The following is a 17,657-nucleotide window of genomic DNA, read 5'->3' as shown; positions in this document are numbered from 1 at the left end:
TTTCGACTAGGCCTCACAGAAAATGACTGGAACTTACGACTACGCCCTAAAGAACATGACGGAAACTTACGACTAGGCCTCACAGAAAATGAAGGGAATTTACGACTAGGCGTCACGGAAAATGACGAGAGCTTACGACTAGGCCTCACAGAACATGACGGCAACCTTCGACTAGGCCTCACAGAAAATGATAGGAACTTACGACTAGGCCTCACGGAAAATGACGGGAACTTAAGACTAGGCCTAACAGAAAATTACAGGAGCTTACGACTAGGCCTCACAAAGAAAAATGACGGGAACTTACGACGAGGCCTCACATAACATGGCTGGAAATTACTACTAGGCCTCAAGGAAAATGAAGAAAACTTACGACTAGGCCTCACATAAAATTACTGGAACTTACGACTAGACCTCACGGAAAATGACGGGAATTTACGACTAGGCCTCACAGAAAATGACTCTCATTTTAGAATATGATTTAATCTGAATTAGACCTAGATTAGTATGGGTGGTAACACAGATAATGTTTACCCTTCCAGAGCCCTTCGTCGTATTTTCCTCATACTTCTTCATATGTCGCCATACATATTTCGATTTTGTTTATATTTTACCCTCGTGTAATCAAGTTTGAATTATGGCTTCGTTGTCATGTCGGTATTTTTTTATTGTTTCTTTCCATGTAATCGATCCGGTGATTAGTGATAATATATGTTACATTTGCCTTAAGCCGATACTTGTAGACGTATATGTAAAAGATAACTATTATTTGTCTTGCCAGCGTCCATCAACAGTTTACAAGGATTTCTCATGATGGTCCACTGTGAAGACAATGAGAGTATCGGGCTGGCTCGTTGTTTCTATGCCAACCTGACAGATAATACGTGGGTGGACAGAAGGCGTGCACATGTAAGAGACAAGTTTAACGTCGATACATTAAATTGAATCCTTATATCACAGCAGGTCACGATGCTGCAGCACTAACTAGATACATCTCTACCTGGTTTACAAAATGCCACGTGCTTGCTAATAACGAATCTATATGCATATTTATGGTTTATATCAGGTTATTACGTTTTACAAAATGACATTATCTTGGGCTGGTGACGTATATAGTCGAGATTGATTCAAGGGAGATATATCTTCTCATCAAATTTACATTTCTGCCTACTTTTGTTATGTGTAACATATTTGTATGATGCATATCGAAGTTTCAGTGTTGATTTGTACTACTTCATTTTTGTCGATAACATACTAATGTTTGCAATATGTCAGAAAATGAAATATAAAGTGAGAAAATCATATTCAACAAAGCTATTCAACAGTATATTACATAATATGTTAAACCATAGGACTATTATCATGAGCATCGACGTAAACTGTACCGTGCACGTTACTGGGGAAGAATAATAACACAAGCTGGGTTAACTGTTTATTTGGCTGGTTCTGTGTAAGAAGGTTATTGAAAATGGAAGAAGGCTTTGGGAGTGTCGTACCTTTGGAAGTCATTATGCGGATACCGTTTTGCAATTTGCAGGAGTCGTCTGGTATCAATGAAGCTGATCCAATTTAAATGTCCAAAGCTTCACAGGAGTTGATTCCATGGGAGTGTTTGGGGTGACTGGATGAAGGAATTGTCTTGTTGTCACAGACATAGATTACACTTGAGGGTCGATTGTCATATTGGAGTTAGAACTAGAAAATGAGGTGTTGTTCTTACAGTTAGAATGAGAGAGTTAAGTGTTGTCTGTACAGTTAGAATTAGAGAGTTAAGTGTTGTCCGTACAATTAAATTTAGAGAATTAAGTGTTGTCTGTACAGTTTGAATTAGAGAATTAAGTGTTGTCTGTACAGTTAGAATTAGAGAATTAAGTGTTGTCCGTACAGTTAGAATTAGAGAGTTAAGTGTTGTCGGTACAGTTAGAATTAGAGAATTAAGTGTTGTCCGTACAGTTAGAATTAGAGAGTTAAGTGTTGTCTGTACAGTTAGAATTAGAGAATTAAGTGTTGTCCGTACAGTTAGAATTAGAGAGTTAAGTGTTGTCCGTACAGTTAGAATTAGAGAATTAAGTGTTGTCCGTACAGTTAGAATTAGAGAATTAAGTGTTGTCTGTATAGTTAGAATTAGAGGATTAAGTGTTGTCCGTACAGTTAGAATTAGAGAATTAAGTGTTGTCCGTACAGTTAGAATTAGATTGTTAAGTGTTGTCCGTACAGTTAGAATGAGAGAGTTAAGTGTTGTCCGTACAGTTAGAATTAGAGAATTAAGTTAATGGTTTCCAGTACGGTTAGAGTTATAGAATTATGTGTTGTCCGTACAGTTAGAATTAGAGAATTAAGTTAATGGTTTCCAGTACGGTTAGAGTTATAGAATTATGTGGTGCCCATCCTGTTAGAGTTCTATAATTATGTGTTGCCTGTACGGCTTTAGTCATAGAATTATGTGTTGCCCGTACGGTTATAGTTATAGAATTATGTGTTGCCCGTACGGTTAGAGTTATATAATTGTGTGTTGCCCGTACGGTTATAGAATTGTGTGTTGCCCGTACGGTTATAGAATTGTGTGTTGCCCGTACGGTGATAGAATTGTGTGTTGCCCGTACGGTTATAGAATTGTGTGTTGCCCGTACGGTGATAGAATTGTGTGTTGCCCGTACGGTTATAGAATTGTGTGTTGCCGTACGGTAATAGAATTGTGTGTAGCCCGTACGGTAAGGATACAATTCGTTGATGGTCGTCTTTTAATTATTCATCTCCATGTAAATTGTATCATTCAGTTTATGTTGTGTAAAAGTCTCCTTTATCGAACAAAATGCAACGGTGTAAGATCAGTTCCTCCCGCTATATATAGTACAAATTAATATGTGAGCAGATGTGCTGCAGTTTTAGTATGTAATAATGTAGTGAATGTTATTGGTTTTCTTGTGTAGCTTTCAAGACGTTGATCAGATACTCTTTACGACAGTATACACGCGTCACTATTCTTGTTTCTAGAGGACGTTTTACGTAACATAGTAAAATCAGATTGAAATAACAACGAAACATAAATACACACTTCTAAAGCTATATATACTAGGTGGAGAATTTTAATAATCAAATAATGACAGAAGTCTTCAATATCCTGACGACTTTGTTTACTACGGATGTGAGTGTACTACGGATGTGAGTGTTGGACTTGGTGGGTGATATATCTGTAACATACCAAATTTGTTCAATTGAATGGCCTTAACCTTCATTCAAGGTCACATTGGTCAAATAGGCTAGAATTTTGTAAACAACTTCTTAATAACCAAATGGTCCAGGGCCTTGCTATTTGACCTGTAGCTTTCTGTGATGAAGGGCAACTAAATTTGTTCAAATGGATGACCTTTACCTTCATTTAAGGTCACATGGGTCAAATAGTCTAAACTCTTCAAACAACTTCTTCTCAATAACCGAGAGGCACATGCACTTTATATCAGGACTTTAGCATGCTTGGGGGAAGCGCTACTACTAAGTTTGTTCAAATGAATGACATTGATAATTCATTCAAGGTCACATATGTCAAATAGACTAAAATCTTTAAGCATCTCAATAGCCATGAAGCTTAGGGACTAGATACTGGTTATTAAGAATGCTGAGGCGAAGAGCTACCATGTTCGTTCAACTGAATGACCTTGACCTTCATTAAATGTCACATGGGTAAAGTAGGGGACAAGAGCGCGACAAGAATTATCTAATTTTTCACAAAAAACAATGCGCAGGTACAACTTTTAAATACTAAAAGAGATCCCAAAGAGATCAGGGCGTCCACCTTTGTACGATGTTAATTCATTCTAGGTCAGGCTGATTTTTCTTTTTATATCTTTCACATCCTGTGCAAAAAATGTCAGCCTGCAAGGGGAGGAATTTAAACAAAGGAGCAAAATATTTTCAACTGGGACACAGACAGCTGTTACGTAGAGCCAAGATCAATGCATAAGGTCAGTACAAATTAAACAATAGATTTATCTGTCCATTCAAAACATATAACAATGTAGGTCAGTACAAATTAAGCAATAGATTTATCTGTCCATTCAAAACATATACCAATACAGGTCAGTACAAACAAAACAATAGATTAATCCGTCCATTCAAAACATATAATTAATTAGGTCAGTACAAACAAAACAATATATTTATCTGTCCATTCAAAACATGTAATAATATAGGTCAGTACAAACTAAACAATAGATAGTGACTGGTTTATTATATTAAGTACTTGAAGATAGTTGCGCAACACTTAACCATTAGAACCATTTACTTCACCTTAAAGCTTCAGCTATTTATTTTTAAATAATATTGAGATTTTTAAATTTTGAAATGAAACCTTATAGTTAAGTGCTTGTAATTTGCAGTTTATTAATAATTTTTTTCTAAATGTAATACTGACGATATGTTAAGTGCTACTATATCTGTTCTTCAATATGCAAGGAACTATAACAGATGTGAATACACATTTAAGTAGTTAGGTATATCTTACATTGGACTCATATTCAGATCTAAAAAATAGGAGCGATGTGACTAAGGGCCCCAAATGTAAATATTAGACTTTGAAGGTGATTTACTCTGTATCTAAGCGTTCTAACAATTTACCTTTAAAACCCTTCCTTCAGATAACCTATCCTATTACAATCTTATTTGATATAAATCTTTCCACTTCCAACTTTATTGATGGAATATATCGTTATATGTTTTGAATGGACGGATAGGTTTATTGTTTAATTGTACTGACCTTATGCATTGGTCTTGGCTCCACGTAATAGCTGTCTTGTGCCCCAGTGGGATATATTTTGCTCCTTTGTTTTAATTTATCCCCTCGCAGGCCGACATTTTTTGCACAGAAGGAGAAAAAAAAATCAGAAAAATCAGACTGACCTAGAAATAATTGACATCGTACACCATGGTGGACGCCCTGATCTCTCTGAGATATCTTTTAGTATTTAAAGGTTCCCAATGCGCATTGTTTTTTGTTACAAATTAGATGATTCTTGTCGCGCTCTTGTCCCCGCTGGTGAATACAGGAAAACAGAATATAAGAAAAGGTGGGATGTAACTTTAACGCTGGTAAGCTATGAGTCCTCGGAGCTCATCCGAAACTTTAAGACTGCTTGGCACTTTATCAAGACTGTTGGACTATCAGTTCTCGGAGATTGGTCGTAACTTGAAGACCGGTGGATTATTAATTCCCAGAGGTGTGTCGGGACTTTCAGGCTTGTGGACTCTCACCTCCAGAGGTGTGTCGGGACTTGTCCGAGATGGGTCTTAACTTTAAGGTGACGGACTCTCAATCCCCAGAGGTGGGCAGTAACGTTAAGGCCGTTGGACTACCAGTCCCCAACGGTTGACCCTAACGTTATAGCCTAAATGATTATGAGGTCCCAGAAGTTGGTCGTATCTTTAGAGTTGTTTGACTTCTCAGGTTGGTGGACTCTCATTTTACGGAGGTTGTTCATGAGTTTTAGGCAGTCCACAGACCATGGTCGTGACTTTAAGGCTGGTGGACTAACAGTTCATATGCAGAGTTTGTCTGGTAAGGACGAGGATCACCGGTCGCTGGCCAGGCAAACCCTTTCACGATGGTTGATATATCCCTGTTTACGGAATAGTGTTTTTCTCATCTACTTCAAACAGTTCTCAGCTACCTCTTTAAATACATCCTATCAGATTCAATTCAGCCTAGCAGCCAATGTCTGATGAACTTTCTATCCGGCAGTAGTTCTTTTATGAACTTCTTGAGTGACACCACTCGCTTCACGGTTTAGTCTTGGGATTTAATTTTTCATATAGTTTACTATTTCAGTCCACATATTTTCAGGGGCAGCATGATGTTTACTAAGTGCTGCACAAAAATTAACACTGAAGTTTTGCTGAGTACCAAGGGGGCTCACTAAACTCAGACTGGAGACTCAAACACGACTGAGTGCAATAAGGTTACGTTTAAGCTGGTCTCAAATACATAAAATCTCATATAAGTAGTGCAGTACATACTTTACAGGCATCAGCGTTCATTATGGTAGACCATAGGAGAATCAGTTCAATTGGAGGTTTTTCCATTGCAGTGGGATCGTCATTCGCAAATCAGTCATAGTGGGTTATCCTTAACGCTAGGCCGAAGGATAATAAAGTTTTTTTTTTATTGGAGCGGGGTCGTAATTCGCAAATCAGTCATAGAGGATTGTCCTTCATGGTAGGCCGTAGGAGGATAAGAGACTTTTCCATTTGAGTTGGGTCTTCATTCACAAATCAGTCATAGGGGTTGTCCTTTATGGTAGGCCGAAGGAGATTTAGAGGCTTTTCCATTGGAGTGGGACCAGCAAACGCTGTTAGCTATAACATGCCGTGTAGAGATTCCCCATAGAAAGTCACGGTTGTCATAGGTTGTTGAGCCAGGGTATTGTGTAATGGCATCCTGTTTAGTTGCGTGGTGTGGATCCCAGATGCAATGTGCTGAGTAAAAAATCTACCTCAGAATGAAAAAGGATGTTGTGAAAATAGGGGAAAAAGAGTCATAGCGAAAACTAGAGCATTATTACGCGAAAATTTCAAGAAATATTGAAAACCTCATATGTGTTTTCGCGAAAATTAAGCATAATTACGCGCTAGTTCCATGAATTACACGATTCTTCTCCAGAGAAAGCGTGCCCAAGCGATCCTCGTAGAAACATGTTGATGAATGAAAACCAACCAATTTACCATTGCCCTTTCACAATAACTTTGTCGATCGCTAATGAGAGGGTGATTAAGTTTGATTTTCAAATGGTTTTTTTTCTTCTTCATCCTGATAGGCAGGTTGGATATATCATAATGTATAATGGAATGTTGGTCAGAACGAGGTTTACTTAGTGCTAGCCAGCCATCTCTTACACGAGGGTTGAAAAACACCTTGTTCAAGGTACAGGGTTATATTTGTTTTGTTGCTTTCTTCATATACAAAATGTATTTAAAACAACTAAGTAAACCTCGTTCTGACCAAGATTCCATTATACATTATGATATATCCAACATGCCTATCAGGATGAAGAAAAAAACCCATTAATTATTCTACGTTCCTCCTTTTTTTTTTTTTCTAATGTGTACTACTTTTAATGTTACGCACACCGCTATCGCAATGACCATACAACTGATGGCAACGATCAACCTAAGAAAGAAGATGTATTGTGTGTGCGTTGGTAGTAACCCAATCTTAGATTTTTAAAGACCGTAATGGCGGGCGTTGTCGATAAGCCAGAAGGCACTTACTCTTCGGTAATACTCGATCCTTTTTTTCTGTTTTTGCCAAATATCTCAACGTAAACGGATTTTTGTTTACGTGTATATTGAGTGCTGAAGATTCTTGGAAATAGCAAATCCAGTGATATTTTATCAGCCTATAAGTTACCATGTTGGTGCAATCTATCAGAATTAGCTAGAAAAATTGTCAGTATGTATCATAGCTAACCACGGGTCTTGCTGTTGACATTGATTTATTAAGTTGCTTGTTAAGTTTGGAAAAACATGCGTAAAATGAAAGTAAGCTAATGTGGATCACGTATATTACAAAACATAATCATGTCCTTATTCTCACAAGTGTCTATAGCAGGTAGAGGGAGCGTTTGTTCGACCGAATATGACTTCATCAACGCATAAACATTGATTGTCCTTTTACCTTGCAGTGCAAATGGCGGCTATGAATTATATTGCACAATGTAGCATATAGAGAGACATTCCAATTTATAAGGACTTTGAACACAGCAAGAAGAATGTTTTCAAGACAAATAGTCAAACTGTGGAGTTCGGTGATATCTTCGTAAATCTGCGTATTTTACGTCAGGTTCTTAGGCTCGACTATTAACCTATATAAATGGCCATAATACATAAATGAACTAACAATTAAAGTTAATTTTGTTCAATGGCACCAGAATGGTGATTTATAGTCTTGTTAGATATCACTGGGTTTGCTATTTAGATGAACCCTGATTCATCATTTTAAGTTGTAGGATTTAATGTTTCGTTTAGTCTTTGGTAATTCCTTCTGATATGTTTATCCTGATAGTGGTGCATTTCTATCGATTTCAATGGAACAAATGTCGTTTTTTGTCTTCGGGCAATGCAAATTATTCTAACGGCTGTCTATCCTAGATAAATGCGAATTTCATTTAGAGTTTTCTTTGATACATGCGAGTTATCATTTGTATAAACATGTATGTGTCATTCCCAGGACATCACGTTCAAGTTTACATGTGTGCAGTCGACGAAACATGTAAAGGTGACTTTGAACCTGTCGAGCTTACCAAGGCCCCCCAAAAACACCATACGTAGCAGTGTGTCTAAGGCAATCACATTGCCAGGTGGGTGAAGACGGTGTTTTATTTAAGCTTTTGATAATGTAAAAGAACTTCTTGCTTTTTAATACGAACAAACATCCAAACAGAAAAGAGCTTGGTTTTTGTGTTTCACCCCCAAGTCCTCAGGTAATGTTGTGATCTACCAATATAATACATGCTCCACAGGCTCCCGTCCAAAATGGAACCCTTTGATTGACACTGAGGTCCAAGTAAGGCCTGATAGCACATCGAGCCTCAAAGTGAGATTCCAGCCGCTGTACCCAGGAGCGGCAGCCCACCACGTCATTCTGACAAAAAACCACAAAGCCATCAACCGCACCCTTATCTATGCGGTAAGTCGCTCCCTTGTAACAAATGATTACATGCTGCTCGATGCGGTATACGTCTGCAGCATGCATACATTTATGATAATTATAAATAATAAGGATGTATACGATAGTGTTTGTCTTCGTTCTAGGTTGTAAAGTTTCTAAACAATCTTTACAGATAAGACTTGTTTCAGTAAGAATGATCACCAGGCCGATGCCAAGTTTTGTTGTTGTTGTAATAACCGGTTTGATGCTGTTGTTATTTATTACGTAACATTGTCACTGCAAAACCTTGCCGGGGGAGACTGGGGTGGTGCTGATTGAACCCTATTACCAGTGAACAGATTATGAAGGGGAAACTCCACACGACATTGTCTTATGGGAGCAGATTAGAATATGGCTGGGGAACTGCCTAAGAAATGATTAGCTATCGTGATATCAGTCGTTAAGGTCTGTGTATCCGGAGACACCATTTCTGATGTAAAGAGCTTTTGTGTCGTTGGATAACGATTATGATATTCGGTAACGGGAAGTTATTGGGGCTCCACATAACTGGATCAGACAGTCAGTAGGTGTGATGGCGAAGTTACATAAACAGAGACCACAGTTAAACATACAGTTGGATAATGTAAGATCTCTGATTCCATCAAATCCAGGTCGCACAATTTTCTGTCACAGTGACTACATTTCCCTATCTCCATTTACAATACTTTGAAGTCGTAAGAAACCTTATAGTTTAAGCTCAAGTCAAGTCAGCGTTCTGTTTCGATTCGTGTTACATGTTCGGTTTTGGTCGATGAAATGTCTGTTAATGCGTTAAAGTATTCGCAGCAATATCACATATTTCACTGTTATGATGATATCGTGATTTAGTCGAGCTGTACACTCGTGAAATCTATCAAACATACTGGCGATGTGACGGTACTTCTCATTGATAAACATTAATAGTTTATTGGACAATTGCGTGCGTGTATCATTTCCTTATATAATATGTGTGTATAACATTCTTTAAAAAGCGTCCTCGTTTGTATGTTTGAGGTTTACCTGTACGTGACACGATTCGAGCCCGATCGGTAGTCCCCGGACGGATTATACTAATGTAGCGACATAAAAATCCGACTAAGATATATAGAGTTTTCACCATGTCACATCGAGAACGAACCGTCGTTTTCTGGTAGTATGTAGAAACTATAACACAATCAACATCGCACAGAGTTTAACAATGAAGCTGTAAGGTACACAATAATTCAAATTAACAATGAAGCTGTAAGGTACACAATAATTCAAATTACTCATTAATTGTAGGTTATATGTATGACAATATTAACTTCGACGGTAAGGACTTAATTAAAGTTCTACTTTTATACCTATTCTAACAGTATAAGAAAATAGATAATAATTTTTAAAAAAAATGGATAGATATTGGTATAGTGTTTGACAGTGATAGAGAATAGCCGTGTATAATAGGTATGGTATTGGTATAGTGTTTGACAGTGATAGAGAATAGCCGTGTATAATAGGTATGATATTGGTATAGTGTTTGACAGTGATAGAGAATAGCCGTGTATAATAGGTATGATATTGGTATAATGTTTGACAGTGATAGAGAATAGCCGTGTATAATAGGTATGATATTGGTATAGTGTTTGACAGTGATAGAGAATAGCCGTGTATAATAGGTATGATATTGGTATAGTGTTTGACAGTGATAGAGAATAGCCGTGTATAATAGGTATGATATTGGTATAGTGTTTGACAGTGATAGAGAATAGCCGTGTATAATAGGTATGATATTGGTATAGTGTTTGACAGTGATAGAGAATAGCCGTGTATAATAGGTATGATATTGGTATAGTGTTTGACAGTGATAGAGAATAGCCGTGTATAATAAGGTATGATATTGGTATAGTGTTTGACAGTGATAGAGAATAGCCGTGTAAAATAGGTATGATATTGGTATAGTGTTTGACAGTGATAGAGAATAGCCGTGTATAATAGGTATGATATTGGTATAGTGTTTGACAGTGATAGAGAATAGCCGTGTATAATAGGTATGATATTGGTATAATGTTTGACAGTGATAGAGAATAGCCGTGTATAATAGGTATGATATTGGTATAGTGTTTGACAGTGATAGAGAATAGCCGTGTATAATAGGTATGATATTGGTATAGTGTTTGACAGTGATAGAGAATAGCCGTGTATAATAGGTATGATATTGGTATAGTGTTTGACAGTGATAGAGAATAGCCGTGTATAATAAGGTATGATATTGGTATAGTGTTTGACAGTGATAGAGAATAGCCGTGTATAATAGGTATGATATTGGTATAGTGTTTGACAGTGATAGAGAATAGCCGTGTATAATAGGTATGATATTGGTATAGTGTTTGACAGTGATAGAGAATAGCCGTGTATAATAGGTATGATATTGGTATAGTGTTTGACAGTGATAGAGAATAGCCGTGTATAATAGGTATGATATTGGTAGAGTGTTTGACAGTGATAGAGAATAGCCGTGTATAATAGGTATGATATTGGTATAGTGTTTGACAGTGATAGAGAATAGCCGTGTATAATAGGTATGATATTGGTATAGTGTTTGATAGTGATAGAGAATAGCCGTGTATAATAGGTATGATATTGGTATAGTGTTTGACAGTGATAGAGAATAGCCGTGTATAATAGGTATGATATTGGTATAGTGTTTGACAGTGATAGAGAATAGCCGTGTATAATAAGGTATGATATTGGTATAGTGTTTGACAGTGATAGAGAATAGCCGTGTATAATAGGTATGATATTGGTATAGTGTTTGACAGTGATAGAGAATAGCCTTGTATAATAAGGTATGATATTGGTATAGTGTTTGACAGTGATAGAGAATAGCCGTGTATAATAGGTATGATATTGGTATAGTGTTTGACAGTGATAGAGAATAGCCGTGTATAATAGGTATGATATTGGTATAGTGTTTGACAGTGATAGAGAATAGCCGTGTATAATAGGTATGATATTGGTATAGTGTTTGACAGTGATAGAGAATAGCCGTGTATAATAGGTATGATATTGGTATACTGTTTGACAGTGATAGAGAATAGCCGTGTATAATAGGTATGATATTGGTATAATGTTTGACAGTGATAGAGAATAGCCGTGTATAATAGGTATGATATTGGTATAGTGTTTGACAGTGATAGAGAATAGCCGTGTATAATAGGTATGATATTGGTATACTGTTTGACAGTGATAGAGAATAGCCGTGTATAATAGGTATGATATTGGTATAGTGTTTGACAGTGATAGAGAATAGCCGTGTATAATAGGTATGATATTGGTATACTGTTTGACAGTGATAGAGAATAGCCGTGTATAATAGGTATGATATTGGTATACTGTTTGACAGTGATAGAGAATAGCCGTGTATAATAGGTATGATATTGGTATAGTGTTTGACAGTGATAGAGAATAGCCGTGTATAATAGGTATGATATTGGTATAGTGTTTGACAGTGATAGAGAATAGCCGTGTATAATAGGTATGATATTGGTATAGTGTTTGACAGTGATAGAGAATAGCCGTGTATAATAGGTATGATATTGGTATAGTGTTTGACAGTGATAGAGAATAGCCGTGTATAATAGGTATGATATTGGTATAGTGTTTGACAGTGATAGAGAATAGCCGTGTATAATAGGTATGATATTGGTATAGTGTTTGACAGTGATAGAGAATAGCCGTGTATAATAGGTATGATATTGGTATAGTGTTTGACAGTGATAGAGAATAGCCGTGTATAATAGGTATGATATTGGTATACTGTTTGACAGTGATAGAGAATAGCCGTGTATAATAGGTATGATATTGGTATACTGTTTGACAGTGATAGAGAATAGCCGTGTATAATAAGGTATGATATTGGTATAGTGTTTGACAGTGATAGAGAATAGCCGTGTATAATAAGGTATGATATTGGTATAGTGTTTGACAGTGATAGAGAATAGCCGTGTATAATAGGTATGATATTGGTATAGTGTTTGACAGTGATAGAGAATAGCCGTGTATAATAGGTATGATATTGGTATAGTGTTTGACAGTGATAGAGAATAGCCGTGTATAATAGGTATGATATTGGTATAGTGTTTGACAGTGATAGAGAATAGCCGTGTATAATAGGTATGATATTGGTATAGTGTTTGACAGTGATAGAGAATAGCCGTGTATAATAGGTATGATATTGGTATAGTGTTTGACAGTGATAGAGAATAGCCGTGTATAATAGGTATGGTATTGGTATAGTGTTTGACAGTGATAGAGAATAGCCGTGTATAATAGGTATGATATTGGTATAGTGTTTGACAGTGATAGAGAATAGCCGTGTATAATAGGTATGATATTGGTATAGTGTTTGACAGTGATAGAGAATAGCCGTGTATAATAGGTATGATATTGGTATAGTGTTTGACAGTGATAGAGAATAGCCGTGTATAATAGGTATGATATTGGTATAGTGTTTGACAGTGATAGAGAATAGCCGTGTATAATAGGTATGATATTGGTATAATGTTTGACAGTGATAGAGAATAGCCGTGTATAATAGGTATGATATTGGTATAGTGTTTGACAGTGATAGAGAATAGCCGTGTATAATAGGTATGATATTGGTATAGTGTTTGACAGTGATAGAGAATAGCCGTGTATAATAGGTATGATATTGGTATAGTGTTTGACAGTGATAGAGAATAGCCGTGTATAATAGGTATGATATTGGTATAGTGTTTGACAGTGATAGAGAATAGCCGTGTATAATAGGTATGATATTGGTATAGTGTTTGACAGTGATAGAGAATAGCCGTGTATAATAGGTATGATATTGGTATAGTGTTTGACAGTGATAGAGAATAGCCGTGTATAATAGGTATGATATTGGTATAGTGTTTGACAGTGATAGAGAATAGCCGTGTATAATAGGTATGATATTGGTATAGTGTTTGACAGTGATAGAGAATAGCCGTGTATAATAGGTATGATATTGGTATAGTGTTTGACAGTGATAGAGAATAGCCGTGTATAATAGGTATGATATTGGTATAGTGTTTGACAGTGATAGAGAATAGCCGTGTATAATAGGTATGATATTGGTATAGTGTTTGACAGTGATAGAGAATAGCCGTGTATAATAGGTATGATATTGGTATAGTGTTTGACAGTGATAGAGAATAGCCGTGTATAATAGGTATGATATTATTGGTCATTTTTACTCGAGTTGGTTGCAGTTGGAAGGTTTGTTAACGGATGACATAATTTTGGAAATCATTATTGCAGTTCATAACCCAACTTTAATAGCATGTCGAATACTGTAACTACAGCTTATGTAACTGTAATCAAATCGTTTTATACATTGTAACCATACATTTTCTTCAGGTCAATATATTTGCATACAATTTTGATATTTTTTCCCCTTGACAGAAACCTTATTTAATACTGATGTGACTTTTAAAGCAGAACTTAATCTGGTATTATCAAACATGATTTCAAAGAAGATACAGATGTGTAAATTATGAAATATGTTATTATTTAACTGGAATAAATGTCAGTTTTAGTTTTGAATCGGGTGATATATAGATATATGTGTCTTCATTAATACCAAATATATTTCACGAGTGTGTAGCACGAGTGAAATATATTAAAATATTAGCCACACGAGTGAAATATATTTGGCATTACTGAAGATACTGTTAGATGTTCTGTTTATTACATTTCATAGTAAAATCAATCTCTCCCAGAATTCATTGCGGTCCCCTGTCAATGGCTAACAAATGTACGCCAAATCGTGACGTTATGTATTCTATCTTACATTATGACGTCATATAACATGACGAAGAGTTATATGCAAATCTTAATTTTCCCCACTGTCGTTTGTAAGCAGTGTTCTGGTTGTTCAGACAAAAAAGTGATATTTTGAAAAATATCAGATAAAGTGATATTTTTCACTAGTTCACTTTTATAGAATGAATAATTTTCGATTCTACGTAATGGTTTGCGTTTGGTGTCGACCAATAATGTATGTATTAAGTCAGAAACAAATTACATCATTTAAACAATATGTTTTATCTATTTACAGCCAGAGAATATCGTCATTTTCACACATGTCCCTAGTAACGATAACTACACCATCTGGGTAAGTTCTGATGAAAATCTTACATTTTGGGAAAATCCAAAAGATGACGGCACATTCTGTGACAGTCATTACGATAACAACACAATCTGGGAAAGTCGTAATGATAACTACACACTCTGGGAAAGTCCTAATGATAACTACACACTCTGGGAAAGTCCTAATGATAACTACACACTCTGGGGAAAGTCCTAATGATAACTACACACTCTGGGGAAAGTCCTAATGATAACTACACACTCTGGGAAAGTCCTTATGATAACAACACAATCTGCGAAAGTCCTAATGATAACTACACAATCTGGGAAAGTCCTAATGATAACAACACAATCTGGGAAAGTCCTAATGATAACTACACACTCTGGGAAAGTCCTAATGATAACTACACAATCTGGGAAAGTCCTAATGATAACTACACAATCTGGGAAAGTCCTAATGATAACTACACACTCTGGGAAAGTCCTAATGATAACTACACAATCTGGGAAAGTCCTAATGATAACTACACAATCTGGGAAAGTCCTAATGATAACTACACACTCTGGGAAAGTCCTAATGATAACTACACACTCTGGGAAAGTCATAATGATAACTACACACTCTGGGAAAGTCCTAATGATAACTACACAATCTAGGAAAGTCTTAATGATAACTACACAATCTGGGAAAGTCTTAATGATAACTACACAATCTGGGAAAGTCCTAATGATAACAACACAATCTGGGAAAGTACTAATGATGTCTACACACTCTGGGAAAGTCCTAATGATAACTACACACTCTGGGAAAGTCATAATGATAACTACACACTCTGGGAAAGTCCTAATGATAACAACACAATCTAGGAAAGTCTTAATGATAACTACACAATCTGGGAAAGTCCTAATGATAACTACACAATCTAGGAAAGTCCTAATGATAACAACACAATCTGGGAAAGTCCTAATGATAACTACACACTCTGGGAAAGTCCTAATGAAAACAACACAATCTGGGAAAGTCCTAATGATAACTACACACTCTGGGAAAGTCCTTATGATATCTACACAATCTGGGAAAGTCCTTATGATATCTACACACTCTGGGAAAGTCCTTATGATAACTACACAATCTGGGAAAGTCCTAATGATAACTACACAATCTAGGAAAGTCCTAATGATAACAACACAATCTGGGAAAGTCCTAATGATAACTACACAATCTGGGAAAGTCCTTATGATAACTACACAATCGGGGAAAGTCCTAATGATAACTACACAATCTGGGAAAGTCCTTATGATAACTACACAATCTGGGAAAGTCCTAATGATAACTATACACTCTGGGAAAGTCCTTATGATAACAACACAATCTGGGAAAGTCCTAATGATAACAACACAATCTAGGAAAGTCCTAATAATATCTGCACACTCTGGGAAAGTCCTAATAATAACTACACACTCTGGGAAAGTCCTAATGATAACAACACAATCTGGGAAAGTCCTAATGATATCTACACAATCTGGGAAAGTCCTAATGGTAACAACACAATCTGGGAAAGTCCTAATGATAACTACACAATCTGGGAAAGTCCTAATGATAACTACACAATCTGGGAAAGTCCTAATGATAACTACACACTCTGGGAAAGTCCTAATGATAACTACACAATCTGGGAAAGTCCTAATGATAACAACACAATCTGGGAAAGTCCTAATTATAACTACACATTCTGGGAAAGTTCTTATGATAACTACACAATCTGGGAAAGTTCTTATGATATCTACACAATCGGGAAAAGTCCTAATGATAACTACACACTCTGGGAAAGTCCTAATGTTAACGACACGTTCTGGGAAAGTCATCATATTAACGACACATTCTGGGTTATTCTATAATGATAACGTCACAATATCAGATGGCCATTATTGCACTGACATACCTACACAAAATGCTAATGAACTTTAATATATATAGACATCTCTGTAAAATTTGATGGAAGCTAAACCAATGTATGTGTACTTAATGGGTTATTTACTTGTTTTTAACAGTTCAGAATCATCGTGATTGTCGGTAAAGTGAGATGTCGTTGGTTTATTACAGTTACGGCCTGTTGATGGACGGGAACAGTACATTGGGGACCACTTCTTGGAGTCGAAGCCGTTTAATATACCAGGTGACGCAAACAAAGTTTCCATAACATTTTACGTGGGTGTAGACGACATGTACATGTAGTAAAATAAGAATCGAAATGGGAATGACAAAATAACACTGTAGTCCCAATACAGTCAAATCTAAAGATGATATAAAATTAGGTTGTTCGTCCGTCTGTAGTAAGGGGATAACATTAGAAATAGGTTGTTCGTCCGTCTGTAATGAGGGGATAACATTAGAAATAGGTTGTTCGTCCGTCTGTAGTGAGGGGATTGTATTAGAATAGGGTTGTTCGTCCGTCTGTAGTGAGGGGATAACATTAGAAATAGGTTGTTCGTCCGTCTGTAGTGAGGGGATAACATTAGAAATAGGTTGTTCGTCCGTCTGTAGTAAGGGGATGGAATTAGAAATAGGTTGTTCGTCCGTCTGTAATGAGGGGATAACATTAGAAATAGGTTGTTCGTCCGTCTGTATTAAGGGGATAAAATTAGAATTAGGTTGTTCGTCCGTCTGTAGTGAGGAGATAACATTAAAAATAGGTTGTTCGTCCGTCTGTAATGAGGGGATAACATTAGAAATAGGTTGTTCGTCCGTCTGTATTAAGGGGATAAAATTAGAATTAGGTTGTTCGTCCGTCTGTAATGAGGGGATAACATTAGAAATAGGTTGTTCGTCCGTCTGTAGTGAGGGGATAAC

The 17,657-nt window shown here is 36.5% G+C and overlaps 1 long non-coding RNA gene across 1 annotated transcript; it reads left to right on the top strand.

Moving 5' to 3' along the window:
- Positions 1-8,221: 8,221 nt before the first annotated feature.
- Positions 8,222-16,983, top strand: LOC117331600. Its single transcript, XR_004533585.1, has 4 exons — positions 8,222-8,345; positions 8,508-8,674; positions 14,775-14,831; positions 16,911-16,983. It is a non-coding gene; the product is annotated as an uncharacterized LOC117331600 (long non-coding RNA).
- Positions 16,984-17,657: the final 674 nt, after the last annotated feature.

The sequence above is a fragment of the Pecten maximus genome, chromosome 7 (genome assembly GCF_902652985.1).
Source record: "Pecten maximus chromosome 7, xPecMax1.1, whole genome shotgun sequence".
NCBI classification, from domain to species: Eukaryota; Metazoa; Mollusca; class Bivalvia; order Pectinida; family Pectinidae; genus Pecten; species Pecten maximus.
This window is presented reverse-complemented; position numbering and strand designations above follow the sequence as displayed.